Source organism: Balearica regulorum, chromosome 1, assembly GCF_011004875.1.
Source record: "Balearica regulorum gibbericeps isolate bBalReg1 chromosome 1, bBalReg1.pri, whole genome shotgun sequence".
In the NCBI taxonomy this organism is placed as follows: domain Eukaryota; kingdom Metazoa; phylum Chordata; class Aves; order Gruiformes; family Gruidae; genus Balearica; species Balearica regulorum.
The window spans coordinates 39,437,311-39,451,399 of record NC_046184.1 but is presented as its reverse complement, the minus strand read 5'-3'; the positions used below and the strand labels follow the sequence as shown (position 1 = coordinate 39,451,399).

At 43.3% G+C, this 14,089-nt stretch overlaps 2 protein-coding genes across 4 annotated transcripts in view; one reads left to right on the top strand and one right to left on the bottom strand.

Annotated features, from left to right (window-relative positions):
* RAP1B (RAP1B, member of RAS oncogene family) overlaps window positions 1-3,038 on the bottom strand; it is a 31,450-nt gene extending 28,412 nt beyond the window's left edge. Inside the window, exon 1 of the mRNA XM_075746246.1 lies at window positions 2,877-3,038. The gene's annotated coding sequence lies outside the window, so the exon portion shown is untranslated. The remainder of the gene's footprint in view (window positions 1-2,876) is intronic.
* A 1,273-nt stretch (window positions 3,039-4,311) lies between these two features.
* The window catches only part of MDM1 (Mdm1 nuclear protein), a 110,562-nt gene continuing 100,784 nt past the window's right edge, over window positions 4,312-14,089 (top strand). For all 3 annotated transcript variants that reach the window (XM_075746208.1, XM_075746214.1, XM_075746200.1), the window contains exon 1: window positions 4,312-4,534. The gene's annotated coding sequence lies outside the window, so the exon portion shown is untranslated. The remainder of the gene's footprint in view (window positions 4,535-14,089) is intronic.

Here is a 14,089-nt window from a genome sequence, read left to right as displayed (position 1 = left end):
CCAAACAAGAAGGCTGTCTAAAATATGCCTCTACCTGACCTAGATGCAACAGAACACAGCAGAAGCCTGCCCCAACTCAGCGGGGATTCAACGCACTGACATTACACAGTGCATTTCAGTCCGCTTTTGCATTTATTCTGAGGCAAAAGAGTGGCAGTGCTTGCAACCACAAGCTAAACGCAAATTTCTGTTGTACAGGGTATGCTTAGTGATCTGTTTACTAAGAGAGGAATTTTGATTAAAACTCACAACTTGAGCTTACCCTGAAGAACAAACACCAGTTAGGTATCTGAAAGTCATCTAAGCATTACTTAGGCCAATTCATAAAGGACTCACCAACCCCCCTACCATAAACCCAAGGACACCAGAGTGCCTGTTTTTATCTATAAGATATTCTTACCCTTAAGAGCACCTCTCCGTACCTAGCTCCAAGCAGCTAGCAGAGCTCTGTGCATGACAGGATTGGCACTACAGCAGTAAGCGAGTACTTCTCTGACTCTCGCACTACTCACATCCCAGATGATAGGTGGACAACTGTTTATTTTAATTCCCAGTTACATTTACTAACAAGCTACAGTGCAGTCTTCAGCACACTTCCTTCCTCAGCCATACAAGTAATTTCTTTCTCCTTTAGTAGGCCCTCACCTAGATTCCCATCTGTTTGCCTCTGCTCCAGAAAGGCTCTCAATTAAAAAGTCAGTTTTACTCTGCAAAACTGGCACAGCACATAGAGAACTGTCATGGCTCACTTCAGACTTATTTTTGATTAACTGTCCCACAGCAGAGCTTCAGAACAAAATAGCACAATATTAATTCTACTCAGAAAACTTAATCTGGTGCATATATGTAGTAAGAGAAGCAAGACACACAGCTACAGACGGTAAAAAACTATTGGTTTTTTTCCTCCCCATATACAAGTTCTGGTTTTATACTTATAGTCTTTCAACTCTGTTTTGCAGATTATTTCACCCCCAGGCAGACAGGTGCTCCAAGTATGATCACATTTGCTGCAAAAAAGATACATGACACATATTGTACAGTGCAACTCAAAACTCAGTTATTTAGCTACAGCTTTACACTACAGCTGCAAGTTAAAGTAGTTCATACCACTAAAAGAAGCAAACCTGAAAATATGCAGGTACCAAGGAATAAAACACTGCATCTAATTAGTTAGAAAGTTTATTTGCAAAGCCTTTGATGTGAACAGCCAAGGTAACCTCCACTATTCGCTCAGCATATTTTTAGCTAGAATGAAGTCTACAGGATAGACTTTGAGCAAAAGATGCAATGAATAAAGAAAGCGAAAACACTTTACTGTAGCAAGATTCTTTTTTCCAAAAAACCCTTGCAATTTTAACAGAGGCAAGTCATCCAATAGACAATCATTTGAATCATTTTTCAAGTTTTCCATGGAAGAGTCTCCTTCCAAAGGGAAATACATTGGTTTTGAATGGTTACTATATAAGACAATGTGATTGCTTCTTTGCCTTTTAATTTATGAAAAAAAAAAAAAAAAAAAAAGAGTGCTTCATGTCTTGTTTTTTGTAACAGTAATTTCAGTGTATATTTTACTGTGAAAGAGTACTGGAAAGTCTTTGTCATAATACACTGTCTACACGTTTCACGTTGAGGTAAGATGTAGCTGTTATATGCTGGAAATAACAAATTACACTAATCAAAACATATAAGTGCAAGCACACACACACACGACCTGTGCAATTTTCAAGCTGGGCATTTCTAAAATACCCTCTCCTTTGGAACCGTACTACCTTATTATCATACCCCCAGAACAGTCAGAAAAAGACCACCTTTTTTTTTTTTGTTTTACCCTGAACAGCACAACCCATCCCTTTAAGATGGAAATGGGAGTAAAAGGACACTGATCTTTTTTTGCAGGAAATCTTGGTTTATTATCCCCTTTTTGTAATCTGAGGCCAGCGTGAAAACACTCGGATTTCGTTTTATTCGACCCTTTGCAAACTTTGCTTCCCTTCCACGGCTTCTTCACCAATACCCCTAGAAGGGTATGAGGTATCTCAGGGTTATTAGACGGGTTTGGCACAGGAAGCGTCAGTCAAATTCTTCCATTTGCTTTGACACGGGTGTTGGGGTGTTTAGACGAGATGAACATCCCTGTCATTCCCTTTTCCTTTCCATTTTGTGATAAGCGGGAGGGGAAGTCGCTTGGCCACGACGTTGCCTGCTTGTCCCACTCCGTGGCTACTCGAGGCACAAGCACCGGCGCTCGGCCTGTCGCTCGTCCGTTCCCTCCCCCCCCCGCCTCGCCCCCACACACCGGCCGGAAAGAGCGAGCAGCTTCTCTCCGACGACCGGACTAGGTGGGGCTCCGGCTCGGACTTCCCGCTGACAACGACGGCGGCGGCAGCCGGGGACCGTCCCCTTCCCCGCCCGCGGCGGGGCCGAGCCGGGCGTCACCCGCCCCTCCCCGCACCCGGCCGGGCCCCACGTCGCGGCCCCGAGCCGCGGGGTTACAACTTTCCGCTTCCGCTCTAACTTCTGCTCCGGGGACCGGCGGGAAGGGGGTGGCGGCGAAGGGCTGGGCCGGGCCCTCGGTCCGGCTGGCAGCGGCCGCCCCTCAGCACCCCGCTCTCTCCCCCCACCCCCCCGTAGTGTCCCCCCGCGCCTGAGGCCGGACGAGGCGGCGGCTCCCAGCTCCTCCTCCGCCATGTTTCAAGCTCGTGCCCCTTCCCTCACAGCGCGCCGCTCCCCGCCGTCGCTCACCGCCCCCCCCAGCCGCCGCCGCCACCACCGCCCCCACCGGCCCGTCCCCGCCCCGCCGCGCCACCTGTACCAGACACGCCGCTCCCCACCCCACCGACACAGCGGCCCAACCCGCGCTCCCCGCCGCGACCTACCGGACAGCGCCTCCGCTCCCCGCCGACCGCCGCCTCGCCGGCCGAGCCCGCTGCGCTCCGCCCGCCGCCCGCTCCGCTGCCTCTCGCTGCCTGTGCCGGGGCGCGGCTTGGGGCCGTCGCCGTGACGCCGCACGCCCAGCCTCGCTCTGGCGCGGCGGGGGCGGTGCGGAGGGGAGGGGTGACCTCGCCGCTCCGCTCCCCCTGCGCAGGCGCGCGGCACGGCCCCGCGGCGCCGCGAGGCCGCCCATCCCCCCACCCCCTCGCCCCCCGCCCGTCGGGCCCCATGTTGGTGCGGCCGCCTGGGCGGCGAGAGGCGGCGGCGCCTCCGCGGGGCACTGACACCCCCGCCCCGGGTACACACCCCCGGTGCGGAGCGGCTGGTGGCGGGGGCGGAGGGGAGGGCGGGTAGGAACGGGTGGCTGCTGCTCCGGCGCCGCTGCCCTGACTGGAAACCTCGTTGGGCCGGGCCGGGCCGCCCGCTGTGTGGCTCTGCGGCTTCCCCCGGGCCGCCGCCACCGCCTATGGTGGCAGAGAGGGAGGGAGGGAGGGAGGCCGGGAGAGAGGCCTCCCTTCCGCGAGCCCGGGGTCCGTGAGGGCCGGGGTCAGGCGGGCACGACGCGTGGGCCCTCGTCCACACCCTCGGGCTTTGGATTTGGGAGATTTTTACTCGGGGATGGAGCACGAGCAAAATGTGCTATTTCAGGGGCTGGAAAAGCGTGTTAAAGCTGGAGTCCTGAGCCCAGAGTTGCCTTGCAGTACCAGGCCTGCCATCTGTGCCCCGTCTCCAGCCCTGTCAGACGTTCTCGAAGACGCCTTGCGCTCCATAGGAGCACATCCATTGGGATAACACAGTCCTTCTCACCCCAAGTTCTCACTGGGATAACGTGGTCTTGCTCTACCCAAGTTCTAAGTCCCAAGTACGAGCTGTAGGTTAGTTACAGCTCAGAGGTGGGTCGGAAGCACACGATGGTTGCTTTAAGTTAATTTAGAACATTAAGAGCTGGAAACATAAATGCCAGGGCGGTATTTCTTACACTTCTAAAAGGGTTTTGAGATCCAGTGGTGAAGGGTGTTTTAGAAATGCAACATACTAGTGGTTTTATGTAGATTATTACGCCTGTGGATGTGAACAGCCTATCATTAGCCCTGCTGATACAAAGCATGATGCCCATTGCCTGCAAATAATTACGATATTTCTTAGCCTTTCTCTTATTTTAGTCCTAAATAATGTAAGTCACATTTTTTTTCTGAGTGTCACTAATATTTTCCGGTTACAAAGGTTTTAACTGATAAAGGTTAAAAATAAATGAGCATTTATGTTTCAAGGAAACACTTAGTAAGCAAATAGTTAACATGGTATGTTCAGATAAAACTTTTGCTCAGAGGAAGTCCACAGCAGTGTGTAAAACTGACAGGAAGTTGCAGTAAGGCTTCTGGCAAGGAGAGTGGGTGTGGAGGAAGCACAGGCTTTCTGTTTGTAGCACAGAGATAGAAAAGGGATTAAAAAAAGAGAGAGATTACATTTCCCCAAGTTGCATGATGGAGAGTTCCTTGCTATAAACGTTTGGAGACCATACAGCTTCAAATGAATGTGTGGGAGACGCTAGAGCTCAGAGCAAACGGAGTCAGAGAATGACCGGAGAAATGAACTGCCCTTGGTAAGAGAAGCTTCATCTAGATTCAAGGCATCCAGAAAGTGACGCATTTAAAAAATATTTTTCTTTAGAGTATTGCTCCCAAATCCCAAACGTCATAAAATCTCTTCCAAAGTCCAGACAAATCTCTTGGTGTTTTACAGCTTAAACCCTTGTGCAGTACTTTGATAATGAATCCCTGTAAATGACGGATAATGCAAGAGAGCTCAGGTTTTGAGAAATCAAGTACATAGAAACCAGTCCTTTCTCAGTGGGGCATCCTATGCGGGGCAAAAATCATTAAGGAGAGATGTCAAAATACATGAAATACAGTATCAAGTAAAAATCATAAGAGCGTCTCATGTAATTATTAGCTGTTTCTATCACCAGATAGAAAAATGTGTCTGTTTCTTTAGTCTTTTTTGTCTGTAGATATTATTATCAGCTCCCAGAAATACTCATTGTGCAGAGGAAAAGAACAAACAGAAAGATATATCCTCTGCCCTCACAACTTTCTTCAGTGAACTAGATTAATCACAAATAACAAGCAGTGTTCCAGGAACAGATGTGTGTCATTACCGTGATAATATTTTACAGCGTGCCTTTAATTGCCCTGTGTTTTACAAGCAGTGGGGCAAATACTGCTCTTTGCTATACAAGGTGAAAACGGGAAGGGGCCTTTGGGAGTCTGAGTGAATCTCCCGTGAGCAGATCTTGGCATTTTGAGTTTCATACAGGGGAATCTGAAACTCAGTATTTTAAAAGAAGTGTATATACACGTATATACACATATGGTTTACTTAATATAGACATGCTTGGAGATTGATCACTGTAACTAGAAGAAATAGGCAATTAGGATCCATTCTGAGCAAGAGACAGAGTGTTTCCTTTTCCCAACTCTCTCAGCCACATACTTTGAATGTAAATTGGGCCCTTAAGTTTGGATTTTCCTATGAATCATCTAACTAATCCTCAGCTCAATTCTTAAACCAGCTTTACTCATATCAGTGTGACCGGTGAATAGAAATTGGTGTGCTTGTTAAGCATACTCACCCGGTACTCCACACGGCTTGTTCTGCTCAGCTTGCTGAGCATTTCACATGTGCTTGAGACACTCGCTGATGGTCATTCAAACAACTGTGCCAGTGCAGAGGTGCCCCTATGATAGAGCAGCTCCCCAGGGAACCAGGAATACGGAACAAATGGGGGAGATAGGGCTTAAAGTGCTGTTGTGTTGAATGAGAACAACAGAGATGCATCAGCTTTCCTTAGCGGGCCTGCCTGTGCTCAGCATCGATACGGAGTTTTTAAAGAAGGAGGTTGAATACCCAGCCACCTGCTCACAACAAAAAAACCAGAGACCTGCTTATGCCCATAAACCTTAATGACAAATAGAGCTTTCCAAACCACTGTACCACTTGTCCTTTAGGCTGTAACTTCTGTGTCCCAATTTACCAGTTTCCTGCCTGTACTTCAAAAACCTCTTATTTCAATGACCAGTGCTTAGCTGGAGCTAATTCAGCCTGCTCATCACTAACACAGTGAGCTGTGTGATAATTTCATGGCTGTTGTGGAGAACAGCTACAAGGGAACATAGAAGATCCCCTCTGATGGAAGAGGAGGAGGAAAATACTGACAGATCTTGTTAAAAAGTTATGTGGAATTATTGAGGGGAGGGAGTGAGTTGATAGATTATTTGGGAAGAACAAAGGAATATTTTTTTAAACGATGCTTTAATAAAAGCTCGACAGGGTGGCCTTTGGTCACCTCCATATAATTTTCCTAACTTTGGCTGCATTGTTTTCACTGGGGCTGCATGGGTGTTGGAGCAAAGAATGTGGCTCTATGTATTGCAGTTTCATTACTGCTGAAATACAGCCATCTCTGGGACAGAATGCAGAGCTGCCTTGTGCCAACAAACTCTGAAGTTTAATGGGCATGCGGTGCAAGGGAATGTTGTGCTGGCTGCGTGCCAATTAGCTGTGAAATTTTTCTAGAAATTTGTCCTGAAGGGAAAAGAAATGTCATTTGGTTAATCTAGGAGGATGCTTCGCTTTCAGAGAGAAAGCAAAGTTCTCATCTTTTCTGGTGAATGGACTGAAAAGGGTCGATTCTTAGCTCAGAGACTCGATTGTTCCAGCAAGAGAGTGTTTACTAGATCAGAATGTGCTTTGGATCGTGAGAGCAATGAGAAGACATCATCTCCAACAGTAAAGAAAAATGTCTGTTATTTTTGAGAAATATATGTGTGAGAGATCTTTATCCTTCAACGTGATTTTCATTTGGTATTTCTCCACATTCAGAAGATTTAGTCACGTAGAGGGGGAATACCTGCCTGCCTGAAAAGCTCCTTGAAGACATTTCAGAGACATGTCTTCCCCTGCAAACTCGGTGCAATTTCTCCACATCTTCATATCTGTTGATACAACTTCAGCCTGAGATTTTTACACTGATAATTATCAGTTCTACCAGTTCATCATCTTCACTTCTGACATAGCTTCCATTATGCAGTTGTGCATCTTAACCTCCCTTCATTGCATCTTCCTGAGGTATTGCCATTTAGTAATCAAAGTTATTGAAACAGGGGTTTAAGCACAAGCTTGACTAAAACTTAACTCCAAGATTTTTCTTCCCTAAGTCTTTTTCACTTTCCATACGTTTACCTCATTGTTGAAAATCCTCAATCACTTCTCTGCTCCTCTTCCTCCTCTAAACTATCTTGCATTAATGCTTTTTCCTATCTCTTAGGGATGTTCCATTACTCTTCCAATTTATCTGCCAATATCCTTTACTGGGCTAACCCTTTTCCTTCCCATTGGCCCAAATCCTACTATTTGTTCATATAGTATAGCCCTCCCTTTATCTTGTGATTTGTCTCCCTCCCCACCCCATGATAAGTGCTTTGAGAAGCAAAATATGCCTTTGTTTTTCTAAGCTGGAGAAGAACACGCAATGGACACTACTGCAATCTGAATTGTAAATTTCAACATTTACTTACAGGGGGTATAATTTTTTAATCTATTTTCTCCTGTCTTTGAGAGACTACTTTTTATATCACTGCAGTTACTTCAGATAAAGCAAGGAATAGCTGTTTCACAACATGGTTGTTTTGAAAGCACAGTACTCTGAATTGCAGAGAGATTCAGGAAAATGCCCTGAGCTCTGGAATTTAAATTCTTAAAAATAAGGATTAATTTGGTAAAAGGAAAAGCCTACTTTATTTTATCCTGTGTTGAAAAGATCTCTCAAATTGCATTGGACAACCAGCTGATCAGATAAGGAACAAGATTGTCACAGCAACGTAAGTGTTTTAAAAGAGTAAATGAAGAATAATGTATCCAATTGGAACTAGAGAGGGAATGTAATTACCTGGAGCAGAATCTGTCCAGGATACAGGCAAAAACTTCTCTTGAAAATTAAATAACACGTTTTGGCAATTTCAAAGCTTCAGAAGTTTTACTTCCCTCCTTTTCCAGGAGAACACTTTTAGCAGCACATGATGCAGAAAGAAGGTTACTACCTTCTGAATCACCAGCTCCTGTGATAACCTGGATAGTTCTTCAAAGTCTTCCATAAAAAGACCGGCTGCAATGGCAGTTAACTGATGGTGACTGATACATTCACAATTTAGATAACAAAACAGTATAAAGTTCTAAACTAACACTGAGTTTCCCCCATTTAAAATTCTGCACTCTTCCTGAGAATGTCCTTCTTCACCCTCTGACCAGATATTTTAGAATAATGCATTGAGCAGAATAGAATAACCTGAGCAAAGACAGCACTGGGACTGTAGTGGTAGTCCCCATCATGTCTATGGGAAGTGGGTACTTTTGACTCTCTTTACTAGAAAATTAAAGTACAGAATTTTGGCTTGGGAAGAGTGTTTATAATTATAACTATATGTCAGAACCAACATTTTAACTATCAAACCTTTCTTCTGTTATTTGATTTTTTTTTCTTTTTCATTGTTAGTCTTTTTTGGAATACTCATTTATATCCAGATTCAGACTCTACTGAAGACAGAGGAAAAGTTACTGTTGATTTTAATGAGCTTTATACCAGGACTTATATTCAGCCCTTGAGGGATGTGCATCATTTAGCAATACTTGCATTTAAAATATATATTCACTTCTGGTTTATGTCAATATTAAGGCAGGAGCAAGTATTTTTAATGATGACAGGTCTAAAAATAGTTGGCGTTTTTTGTCCTGCTTCCCCCAGCAGCAGAATTATATCCCAATTAACACAGCAATTTAGACTGAAATATAGATATGATTTTTCTTTGCTTCCTTTCATTTCTGCCCACTTCAGAATCAAACCTTAATTAATACAATGGGCCAAAAGCATTCACAGGGATCTCTTGAAATCATTAGTTATGTTAGGAGTTCATTAGTTTTGGTACTCAGTTTGGTTAGAAGAACAAAATGTTCAGCACAGAAGGAGAATTTTTTTCATAACTTTGTTAGATCATTTTCTCCTTAGGTTTCTTTGTAGATATGGCCTTGTTCTTCCATATCTTTCCTCTGGCCATGGAAGCTGTTGCTGAAACTACAATCAGGAGAGAGGTCTTAATGAGGATTGTTAAAGTCTACACCAAGGAACGCACATATTCCTTGCCTTTTAAAGCTAGCCAAGAAGCAGGGTAATTTTTTTCTTCCTTTTTTTTTTTTTTTTTGCAAAAAGAATGCATTGTGGATTTTTTAGCTGATAAAAATTTCTTTAATTCTCTCTTAACAAGTCCATAAATAACAAACCCCGCAAACAACCATTTAATTAAAGTGCTTACCACTAATCCAATTCTGTATTTTAGTTGGAAGGTAATATTTTAGCAAATCTTTGTATCGCCCAGATAACCAATGTAAAACCAGGAAAATGTTGACAAGCGTGCTGATTTTCGATGAGCGCGTATATTCAAACCATCTCCAAAGAAGTTGCTACATCTGCCACAGGCCATGGCTCACAGTCTGATCTGGAAAAGTTTTGACATTTTTTTGTGTCGTATGGGTGCTATTATAATCAGTGGCATCGGAGCTGTGCAGAGACGTGTTGATGCCCCGTTTTGTCTCCTCTCGCTCCCTCTTGCAATACTCTTTGGGGCTTTCTGGGTTCATTTTAGCCCATCTTTCAGGTTGGTTTATCAGCTAGTATGCCTACAACCTATTTGCCCCTTTCTGCTGTCACTTTCAGAAGGACTCCGGTCAAATCCCTTCTTGTTCTTTAACTGGCCTGAGGTTCTGAAGAGATTATTTGTGTGATAGATTTATTTTATGAATCCTTTCATTTTACTAAGGCTATACTATGCAGTTCTGCTGAACTTCAAATTGAAGAATTCATAATACCCAATTCCCAGGAGTTGTCTGTGTTGTTATATTCAATTTTTATCAATAAAAATATGTATTTGAAATGTAAATACTGTCCTCTCCAAACCTTTCTTACAAATTCAGAATTGCTCCAAGGTCCCAAGCCTTTTAACTACTGTGCTACACAGAATCTTCTATTACAACCTCGAGTAGCATAAAATTAATTCTAATTTGTGCATTAAATAGTATTTTAACATTCGGAGGAGGCTGGGTGAAGAGGAGCGCTGTGAATCAAATCACTACCAAAGAGAGGGACGGAATGGAAGCTGTAGCCCTGGTGTTGCGTTTCCTTGCGTGAAGGCGATACTCCTGTTGCCCTGGTGCTGTGTTTCACAGGCAAAGGTGATACTCCACTGGTGATGCTAGTTGTGCAGCCCGTTTGTATGTGCCATGTGGCATTTCCAAATTCAGTTCAAGTGAAATAAGACATAGGGCCATGATTTTAATGACATAATATAAAATAAAACTTCTAGTTGGGTTTTGTTTTTTTTTAATGGTATTGCCACTTGAGTTGTTAGTTTTGCTCCCTGCTTTTCCTAACGCATGTTGTTTTCTACATTATTTCTTTTCCTTCCATTCTCCCTTTTCCTTAAAAAATGAACAAATTATGGGAGTTTCAGACTTCAGTGGGGACACAATGAATGGCAGTAGCAGATTTCATGCTGTCTTTCTCCAACTCATATAAATTCATCTAAGCTTTATTATATATAATTTCATTATGTTATAAGACAGCAACATTTGCCCTCCCCCTCTCTTCTTCTCTATCTTTTATCTTGTCTCCTTTTTTACTTTAACACAGCAGTTTAAAGATTGCAAGTTAGTTCTGGGGTGGAGTTGTGTGATATAATCAATTTCAAGATAGTCTTTACATTTCCTTTCATCCACTATAAATACTGAAATTTATGCTCAGAGATCAGCATTTACTCTTACTTTATTTCTTTATGCTCCTTCAAGGAGACAAAAAGAGAGGACTGTAGCTTTTTTCCCCTGAAAACACTCCTAGATTAGCACCATGTTATTTAACAATTTTGGTACCTAACACTGGATTAAGAGAAAGAGCAGTGCCTTGGAGATAACAGTCATTTTACAGCCAGTTCTTGTGAATAGCTTTTTATCGTTTAAGTGATTTTTTTTTTTGTCTGTCTTTGGGCATTCAGTAATGGAGGAAAAGCCCTCAGGAGGGAATCCTTCCTTTTATAGAAGTTCTGAGGCACTTCAGGCTTTCCCAGGTTGGCCCATGTCCTGCTCTCCCTGTATTTTCCCTATTCCAGGCATAACATCGTATTTTAGTTCCCAGGAACATTCTGTGCATGATTTAGGCTGTTCATGAAGGCTGCATATGTGCGGATTGCAGTATACAGGCACATGGACTCCAGAAAGTGAACAGAGCTGCCCACATTATTTAATGTACAGAGAACACCGAGTGTCACCAATTCACAGGGCCAGGAATTCTCAGCATTTTCCACACCCAGGATTTCTGCTCATCTAGCCAGGGTGTGATTAGATGGCCCTCTCAGATAGTGAGGGAGGACAGTGTCAGGACTCCTCACCACATACATACATTCATGACACCTATGTTGAAAAGCTATGTGTCTACCAGTCCAATTTACACTCTGGAGATGTATTTTTTAAATGCTCTGTAATAAGCTACCTATTCACCACAGAGTCATGAACCATTCTGTCACATAGATGCCTGTCGGCTCCTTACAGCTCATTTCAGGTTTATTAGTATTATTTCCAAGGTGGCTTAGCCCATAATTAGGAATCCTAAACACCACTAATAAATCAACCCCATTTTCTTTCAGAGTATAGCAGTGGTGAAAAGCTCGCCAGCTGAACCTGCATGGAAACTGTCATTTCCCTAAAGGACAGTTAAAAACATATCATATACCCAGTGTCCTGTGGTTTGGTACCAGTATCACATAAAATAAATTCCATGTAGTTACATGGAATTTGTAAGATGGACAAATCAACTTTAATTCTGCCCTTCTATTCATGTAATCACATCATATATAAACAAATCACAAAATTCATCAAAGAACATTGTTAAATGCATGTCCAAATCGAAATGAAACTAATTGGTTATTTGCTTACCCATACACTCCATAAACACATACATGGAGGCAAATAAATAATTTTTGAGACATCAGTTTCCTAATAATTTGTCCACATTTCTAATAGGTTTTGAATGACAGCAGTGATAATATTTGGGAAAACACACCGTACCTATATATATGTAAACATACAGTTAGGATTGCTTTGGGAATCGTATTTTTGAATTTCCACACTTCTTTGCAATGAAATGTTTGACCTTCACGATGTATTAACGTACAGATTTTTTTTTTTTTTTAATTTAATATACCGATGAAATTGGGGCAGAGAACACAGATGACTGCCTCTGAGCCCTCAGGCTCCTGATTATCTCAGGATAACTGTGCCTTCCTGGAGTTGCTCAACTGCTGCATTAACAGTCTTTACTGTGAAGAAAGAAGCGTTAGATAAACATCATTCAGAAGGGTATCTCTAATTGTTTGAGCCTACACAAATAATTTGCCCCAAGCATCAGCAGTAGATAGGTGCAGTTTTCAGATCATCAAGAAATATCTTTGGCTCGGATCAACTCAGTGCTGTGTCATCCTCTTGTTTTAATTGACACTGAGTGTATCACTTACTCATTCTAACGTATTTACAAATCTTGATTAAGTCACAATAGTTAAATGTCAATATATTCATAGCTGTTTTATAGGCTAGGCTGTTACCTGCCTTTTTTTGTGTTTGAATACTGCATGCAGAGACAGTAAAGGACATTTATTTATGCCTGGGTGTTGGCTAGTGCCAGCAACAGCTGCCAGCAGCTGAGGGTGGCACTGGGAAGCCGCAGCGCTCAACAGCGGCATCTCAGTAGGCACCTTCACTCCCTGATTAAGCAGGTTTTTGAAACAAGCCTCCATCCTGGTACTTGCAGTCGTGACAGAGAGCACATCTAGGGAGTGAGGAGCTTCTAAGCCTCACAAGGCCACCACACAGACAACTCCACTGGAGTAGGACACCTTGCAGTTGTCCTCTCTGTTGTGTTTTGAAGATGACCCTCTTTGCCTCTCAGCTTCATATCTTCAGTGTGTGTTTGCTCTCTTTTGCACATCCACCCTTTTGTCCTCCTGCATATGTCACCCAAATCTTCATATAAATGTCCTGCAATTGCCCCCCTGCTTAAGTTCAGAGGTGATGCACCCAGTGTCACTACACCTGGAGTTCATAGCTCACACAGGACAGAAAATGTGTGTATATAAATATATATATATTTATACACACACACACTACAGGAAGCTTGGCAAAATAGAAGTGTTGGGGTGCTTGGAAGCTCCAACTGGAAGGTCTGTTCCACATAAGTGAGGCCACTGTTACAGTAAATGACATCTATTTCTGCTGCGTAAAACTAGGGAAAGATTAGTTTCCTTTCCTGGGACCTTACTGAATAGGGGAATCTAATTAGCGTATAACAATTTAAAAAAAAAAAAATATAACTTGGCAATACTTGAGTCAGGCCCCACAAACTCAGGCTTCGCCTGTCTCATGCTCCAGTACAAAAGAAAACAATCAATAAAATAGTTGGAATGCAGAAGCAGGATAAGAGAAGCCGTAAATTAGGGAATAGTCCTTGGGTATGAACTAGAAAAGACACAAAGTTTGAGGCAACCTGATAAAGGGAGGCCCAACATGCCAACAAGCCTGGGACCATCTGGGCGGGATGGATAACAAGGTTGCTGAGCTTGCAAAACGGGGATAATGAAGAAGAGGTCACCCAACTCTGTACACTGAAGAAGAGGAGAAAGAGGAAGATTTGAGGAGGACGACCCCTGACGACCACCTGAGAAAGAAACTGCGCAGGCGTATCAGGACATTAGCATATATTCAGGAGTTCCCGGAATAATAATGAATATGTATTAAATGTATCAGAAACCTAATGAATATGTAAACTCTTTTGTAATATAAATCACGAACAATTTGTTTCTCGTCGAGACGCACGTTCGTGGAAATATCCCGGTGCGACTCCCAGCGCTGCAATAAAGGATACCTGCTTAATAGTCACATTGGCTATTGAGTGAATTTTCTTTGATTCAGATTGGCACCCCAGATGGGACCCTCTCTGCCCGGCTGCAGGACCCATTGAGATTGGGACTCTCTTGGGTACCCCCGGGGATTTCTCCGGAGAGACTCC